We start from the raw sequence: 7,569 nt of genomic DNA on the forward strand, positions 1-7,569 counted from the left end.
GGTCTATTTAGCCTGCTGTTTTATTTTCCTGGCCACCTTTTCAAGTCAAAGAGTTGGAATTCATTTCGTCAGGCCGCGTCCTGCTGTGTCCAGGCTAATCCTACCCCAGGAGAGACATGCCGAGTCTGTCTCCTGGGTAACCACTAATGGCTACTACAACCTCTACACTTTCATCTATAACCTATTTAAAAAAACAGGAAGAATGCTCCTTTATTTCGCCTCTGTAACACAAAAATCCAACAAAAGATTTGAGACGTTTTTCTTTTCCCTTGGTTGATGACTCAACAGGTGCTCTTGTGTGTTTGAGTTGCACAGTAAGCAAATGTCTTCCAGTTTTTCTGAACTAATACCATCTGAATGGCAAGGCACAGGGAAATTAACTTCTTGAGTTTCTACGCAGCTCTTCAGTTACAGTTCTCTTCCAGCAGCGTCATTGTTCATTTGTCATATGACTATACCATCATCCCTGAATATCATACAGGTAACGGTCATTGTACTGACCTGTACTTGTCACACCTGTGCATTATCTATGTGGCTCTTTTGAATTGATGCCAAGCATGAGTCCAAATGAGTCACTCCACTTGCATGTCTTCAATGAACCCATGCTATTATACCTTGGCCAATTAAAGTTGTCATTTTCAATACTGACAATAATGTCCCATTTCATTTTTTTTTTCTTTTAAATTATTTTCACGAACACAGAGGACACGTGGATACAAGATAAACTTGTCAAGGCTTTTGTATTGAAACTGTGTGGAGAGGCATTGCTCCGGACTGCACTGTACTGAATGCATGGCTCAGTACACAAACTTTTTTTTCACTATTTCTCCCTCTTGGAGAACAATAAACAGACACATACAGCACACTCTCTGAAGGGACAATGTTTTCTGTGTTCCCCCTCTTTGCCACACAATTCAATTCAACCAAAGACCCGTGACGCAAAGCCTGCACACCAAGGAAGTTCTAACCTAAATGTAACAAAAAGTCACTTTTAATTGAGGGTTTACAAAAAGATTAAAATAATTTCTGTAATTTTTGCATACACAATGTTTTTATTATGGTTTGACTTGGTATACATGGGAGAGAAAAGAACCTGACCATAAAACATGCTTTGTTTGACCCTTGGGCACTCTCATCTCATTGTAACAGTGGCCATGCCGCACCCAACAGAATTGTGCCTTCAAAGTGATGTCAGGACAATCCCTTGATCAGTACAAACTACTTTGACCTTACATCAAAGCAGGATGAAGTTTTTCCCCTCTTTTACATATCATCAAAGTAAAACTACCAATTGAATCCAATAGTCTTTTTGCAAAATGTATGGCCTTGTGCATGACATATACATGCATTTGCTAGCGATTATATTATTGAAAAACTATCACTGACTATCACTAAAACTATCACTTAAGATTGAATCTTTGTGTTTTACGATAGTAATGTCAACAACTTGTCAACTTCACAACAATTTTCCATCTACTATTCTTCAAGTGTACATTTTCCTCTGGGTACTCATATCCTTGGTGTTTTAGCAACTAGCTCACCCAGCTTTTCTACAGAGAAGCAGTATGGATCTCTCGCTATTCTCACTATAGAAATAAAAATTCCACATTACTTGTAGTATAGTATGTTGAGTGTGAATACTGATACAGACATTCCCACATGGAAGACATTTTCATGCTAAAGCAGGTCTAATTTGAAAATCCAACTATCTGGTTGACAGATGTGGCCCTTTTAGATGGTATTAACAACTGGATTATCTTTCTTATCTTTCTATCCTTATCTGTCTTAGAATCTGAATAGAAGATAGACTGATGTTTTGAGTCATTTGACGGCATCTGACTACAATTATGTGGCTGTAATGGTTGCCTATCCGAGCAGTTGCACTGTCCCAGGCCGTCCCTGACATTCTGCTCGTGGCTGTGTCCACCCACGTGTGGAGAAGTGGGACACAGGCACAGAGAGGGACTGTTTTCAGTGCCGTCAGAGATGGAGGGATTCAGCTTCATACCCAATGCAGATGCTCTACTTCCCAATGCAAATATACCTCAGCAATTCAGCGTACTTCATCTGCATTATGGACATGTGAACACTAATGTATTCAACAATGGTTTTCCATTGTATCTGCATTATTTCTCAACACTGATGTCATAGTCATTTATGTAAAATGTCTCAGAAATGTTAACACAATATAAGTTGATTTTTATCTCTTTTTTTCTTTTAAACTATTGTCCAAAGTGACATACAAATACAAAACAATATAATACTTAAATTTAACAGGGAAAAAAAATTAAATGTTGGTCAGACTATAATAAGGAGAATAGCAATAATAAACAATGTCAATTCAATCAATAGCCTAATGAAATAAACAATGAAAATGAGGGAAAAAAGCAATAATAAACAATAATGTCCATTCAATCAAAAATATAAAAACAAAAACATGGTAAGACTACATTAAGGAGAATGTCAATAATAAATAACAATGTCAAATTAATAAACAGCCTAAACCATAACGCATAAGAAGTGCTTAATGAACTAAGTGCATGTTGAACAAATATGCCTTTACACCCCTCTTCAAAGACCCAAAACTATCACAGGAACGAAAAGCACTGGGCCACTCATTCCACCAACATGGAACCACTGAGGAAAAGAGTCTTGAATTTGACCTAACATTTATGACTGGTCGACGCAACAGACGCTCATCAGAAGACCGCAGTGGGCGGTTGGGGATGTATAAGTATAATATAAGTATTTATACTCTTTCGATCCCGAGAGGGAAATTTAGTTTCTGCATTTATCCCAATCCGTGAATTAGTGAAACACACTCGGCACACAGTGAGGTGAAGCACACACTAATCCCGGCGCAGTGAGCTGCCTGCAACAACAGCGGCGCTCGGGGAGCAGTGAGGGGTTAGGTGCCTTGCTCAAGGGCACTTCAGCCTTGCCTACTGGCCGGGGTTACACCAGTAGGCCATGGCTGCCCCACAATGTACATGTACATCTACATGTACATGTACATCGTGATCACTGAAATAAAATAACAAGGAGCAGATCCAGTCAGTGTCCTATAGGCCAAAGTGAGATATTTAAATTTAATTCTGGCTACTATAGGGAGCAAATGGAGAGTGTGTCCTCTTTGGCTGATTAAAGACCAGGTGTGCTCCAGCATTCTGAATCAGCTGTAATGATCTTACTACACAAGCAGTTCCATTGAGAGGGTGAATAGAAATCTTCATCCAAATATAATTCTCATCAAAATTTGTTTCAAGTATACAGCAAATGTAAATGTTGACATCAACATTTGTAAATGTAATGTAACTTCATCAAAGTTTGTTTTGCTTATATTTGTTAAATGTAGATGGAATGACAATCAACAATCATGTCAATCAGATCTCTTTACCATTGTTGCAAGCCTGCATTCTGGACTCTGAACATGTTCATTGCTCCTTCAGAGTAACTTTTAGATACTCAACATATTTTTAGACCCTTGGTTCTCTTTGTGTGGCCCCATTTATTCACTACCTGTTCAGGCAGTTTACTTTTCCTTCCTTTCTTTAAGCCAAGATTTAGTGTGTTCCATGTTGTTAGTGTGAGCATTATATCTGTTTTCAGTACAGGAAGATTGTAGCCTGCTATCACCAGACCCATTCACCTCATTTAACTTTGTGTGGGAAAAGAATGAGCTGAGATACAAGCAGGCGGGGCCAGGCTGGGAAGCTTGTCCTGTGACCACAGACCTGTATATTTTTGGATCTCTAGGTATGCCAACCCATTTTCTAGGGCTTTTACTGAGCAGGGACCAGTAAGTTAGGCAGTGTGGTGGTTATTGTATAGACCCTTTCAAGAGAGTTCCATTATCAGCATCATAGTTGGCCCCACAAGACTTCCTTTTTAACATTCCATATGTTATCTTAATGCAGAGGAAGTAGATTGGGGCCCAAATAGAATGTTCAAGCATTGTTGTTGTTTTTATTGTTGAAAGGGTCCATAACTCAGGGATAGACCTGGATGATTTCCATGACAGACATTCAAGGCACTTGGATACCAACAGCCTCTTAAAATACTATCTATACTACATATCTGAGCCACTGGGCAATGTAGAGCTTGCCCAAAGATGCTACTGTAGGTGGCTGTAAATCCTGTGGCACGTTCATTGGTCTTAAATAAATGCTGACTTTGAGAAATCCAATAACCTTTACCCAATTATATCCAATTGTCATCAATGTACAAGGTTCACTTTGGCTCAAATTATCTGGCTTTACATCAGCCAAACTTCTGTATAAATCCAGTATTGTTTACTGAAGAGTAATTACAATACCTTAATGGACTGCAGGTTGTGCAGTATTAAACTTAAGTGGTGTGCTATCAAAGGAACCACTGGCTACATTTTTATTTAATCATTTAGTTTTCTGTGTTGCTAGCACCACTAATAGATGGCAGTAGTTATCTAAGACAAAGAACAGCGGATTTATCAAGGCTGCTCACTAGTCATGACAAAATAAGTGGAAGAGAAGGACCACACAATGGCTGGCTGGTGTATGGAATAGTCTTGAGCAAACACTGATGGCTATGATCACTTATGAATGTGTCCAAGTTAGCCAGTGCTTCACAGATGGTGGGTGACCATTTGCATAACTATTTGTGTATTTTATCTTAGTGCAGGTCTATGTGTGTATACACACAGACCTAAGACCTGGTAGGATAGTGGGGCACCTATTCAACATGAGCCTGGAAATGGGGAAAGTGCCGCGGCTCTGGAAGACATCATGTGTGGTTCCAGTGCCAAAAATCCCACATCCCAAAGAACTAAACCACTACAGACCAGTTGTGCTGACATCTTACCTTATGAAGACCTTTGAGAGGCTGGTTCTTGCCCAGCTCCACCCCATGGTGAGAGCAACTTTAGACCCACTGCAGTTTGCTTACCAGCCTGGCACTGGGGTCGAGGATGTTCTCATCTTCCTCCTGCACCGATCTTTTTCTCACCTGGACAAGCCTGGGAACACTGTGAGAATCATGTTTTTTTATTTCTCCTGTGCTTTCAATACCATAAGGCCTACACTCCTGGGGGAAAAGCTAGAGAACATGAGGGTGGACCAGCACCTGACACACTGGATTTTGGACTAGCTCACAGGGAGACCACAATATGTGAGGACAAAGGACTGTGTGTCAAACATCATTGTCTCCAGTACCGAAGCGACTCAGATCTTTTGGGGTTCAAGGGGCGCTTTTGAAAACATTTTACAACTCAGTGGTGGCATCAGCCATTTTGTATGCGGTAGTATGTTGGGGGAGCAGCATCTCAGCTGCCGACAGGATGAAACTGAACAAACTCATTAAGAGGGCTAGTGCTGTTTTGGGATGCAAGCTTGACCCAATAGAGATAGTGGGAGAGAGCAGGATGGTGGCTTCGCTGATATCTATGGAACTAGGATAATTGTCTGTTGCTGTGATAAATGGCTGTACACAAATGTTGTGCTTTTCCCACCATTTCTCCTTTGGGAGACAATTGAAGGATTATCTTATCTTATCCTATCTTATACATGATTTTAAGTGTGCAGTTCATACTGTGAGGCTTGAGTAGAAACATCTGGTCATCCTCCGATAAGACAGACCAAACAACATTTGGGAATTGGTATTAAATAGAATCTGACAGTTTATACATCCAATTAAGATCAAATCTTCTGAAAACCACTGAGATTCTACCATAGGAAGTGTATGTGTATGTGAGACAAGTGATGATTCCACATGTACACCACATCTTTGCTCTCAGACTACTGCCATCTGCTGGTCTGAAATGGAGGGAAAAGAAACAGATAGGCTTTTTCCACCATTCTAATTCATACTCCAGATGTTGAAGTGTTCGAAGCATTTAGACAAAATTAATTCAGTTCCGAACCTGAGAAGTTGGTGGGAGTGGGCTTGTCATTCTACAGTTCATGCACATAACACCCTCTGTCGACTACATATCCTTGGTTCTGTTCAAAACTGGTGGAAATGTGGGCTGGTTCACTAGATAGCACCAAGGTTGAAAGAATTCTAAACCAAAACAATTTAAGAACCAGTTCTCTGGTTGAAAAACTCCCAGAGATTTTTACCCAGCAGTCGGCACCAGGGATGTAGTGGAGGCTAAACACAAGTAAACACAGTTTACCCACAGAAATAGTTTATCCACCTCTCAAGAGTTTATTCACCAATTGCAACTTTTAACATTTAAAAATGATACTCTATTATCCACATTCACAATATGTACACTCATCAACACTCTAGGAACCATTTAATACCACTTGTATTGTTATAAACATTGGGCAATAACCTCCACCATCATCAAACATGTTCTGAATGTCTTTTTTTAAAATCCGATACTGCATGGCGCAGTCCTACTTACCATGATCACAGAATTCATAGTTTACCCACCTCTTATTTTACCACTACACCCCTGGTCGACACCTGCAATATTTTTTGGTGCTGCTAGGCACAATGAATGCGTTCATGCATCGCTTGCATCAAACTCAAGTGAAATATTCCAGGTATAACATTTTACCCTTGGCATCAATGTTCAGTGCTCACTAAATCTGTGTACATTTCTACATTTATGTATACAACCACATTTCCAAAAAAAGTTGGGACACTGCATTTGTGAAATGTAGCCTAAATAAAAACAGAACATGATCTGGTTAAACAAAAATGTGGTAAATCTGGTAAACCTATATTTAGTTGCAAAGAGGACGTAGACAGCATAACAAATGTTTAAATCCACAAATTTGGAATTTTATACCAGCAACATGTCTCAAAAAGTTGGGACAGGGGCAACAAAAGGCTGGGAAAGTTGTGTAATTGTGTAAAGAAAACACAAAGAGGAACATTTCACAAGTAGTTAGGTTAACTGGCACCATTGGGTATAAAGAAGAGCATGCTGAGAGACAGAGTAAGGATAGTTTCAGAAATAAAGATGCCGAAGCATTCATCACTCTGTGAAAGGTTTATAATAATGGAACAATATAAGAATTATGCTCTTCATTGTGAAATTGTAAAGGTTTCATCGGTAACACTTTACTTGACAGTATCGACATAAGAGTGACATGACACATGAACATATGACACCGTCATGACACACGAACCCTAACCCTAACCTCTAACCCTAAATCTAACCCTAATCCTAACTTGTTATGACAAAAACCGAATGTCACTTAATAACAGAAGTATTATGTCATAAACGTTTATGACTTGTTTATGACACATTCATGATGGTGTCATGTCACTCTTATGTCAATACTGTCAAGTAAAGTGTAACCATAGATATCATGAAAATATTAAGAGAAATCTTTGTAAACATGGGGCATGTCTGACAAAATATTGGATGGCTATGATCTTCAGGGCCTCAGATCTGGCACGGCATTAAAAACAGAGACCTATTTATCTAAGGAAAATCATTGTATGTATATCCAACTTATCCAACTTACTTATGTGTTATTGGTACACAGTTCAAAACCCAGCATCTATTATGTTGTGGGATTGCAGTAGTGTCTACACCCTACGGCATGGGCAGCTTGCACAGCTGGAAAAGCACTA

This window comes from Alosa sapidissima, chromosome 4, assembly GCF_018492685.1.
Source record: "Alosa sapidissima isolate fAloSap1 chromosome 4, fAloSap1.pri, whole genome shotgun sequence".
NCBI classification, from domain to species: Eukaryota; Metazoa; Chordata; class Actinopteri; order Clupeiformes; family Clupeidae; genus Alosa; species Alosa sapidissima.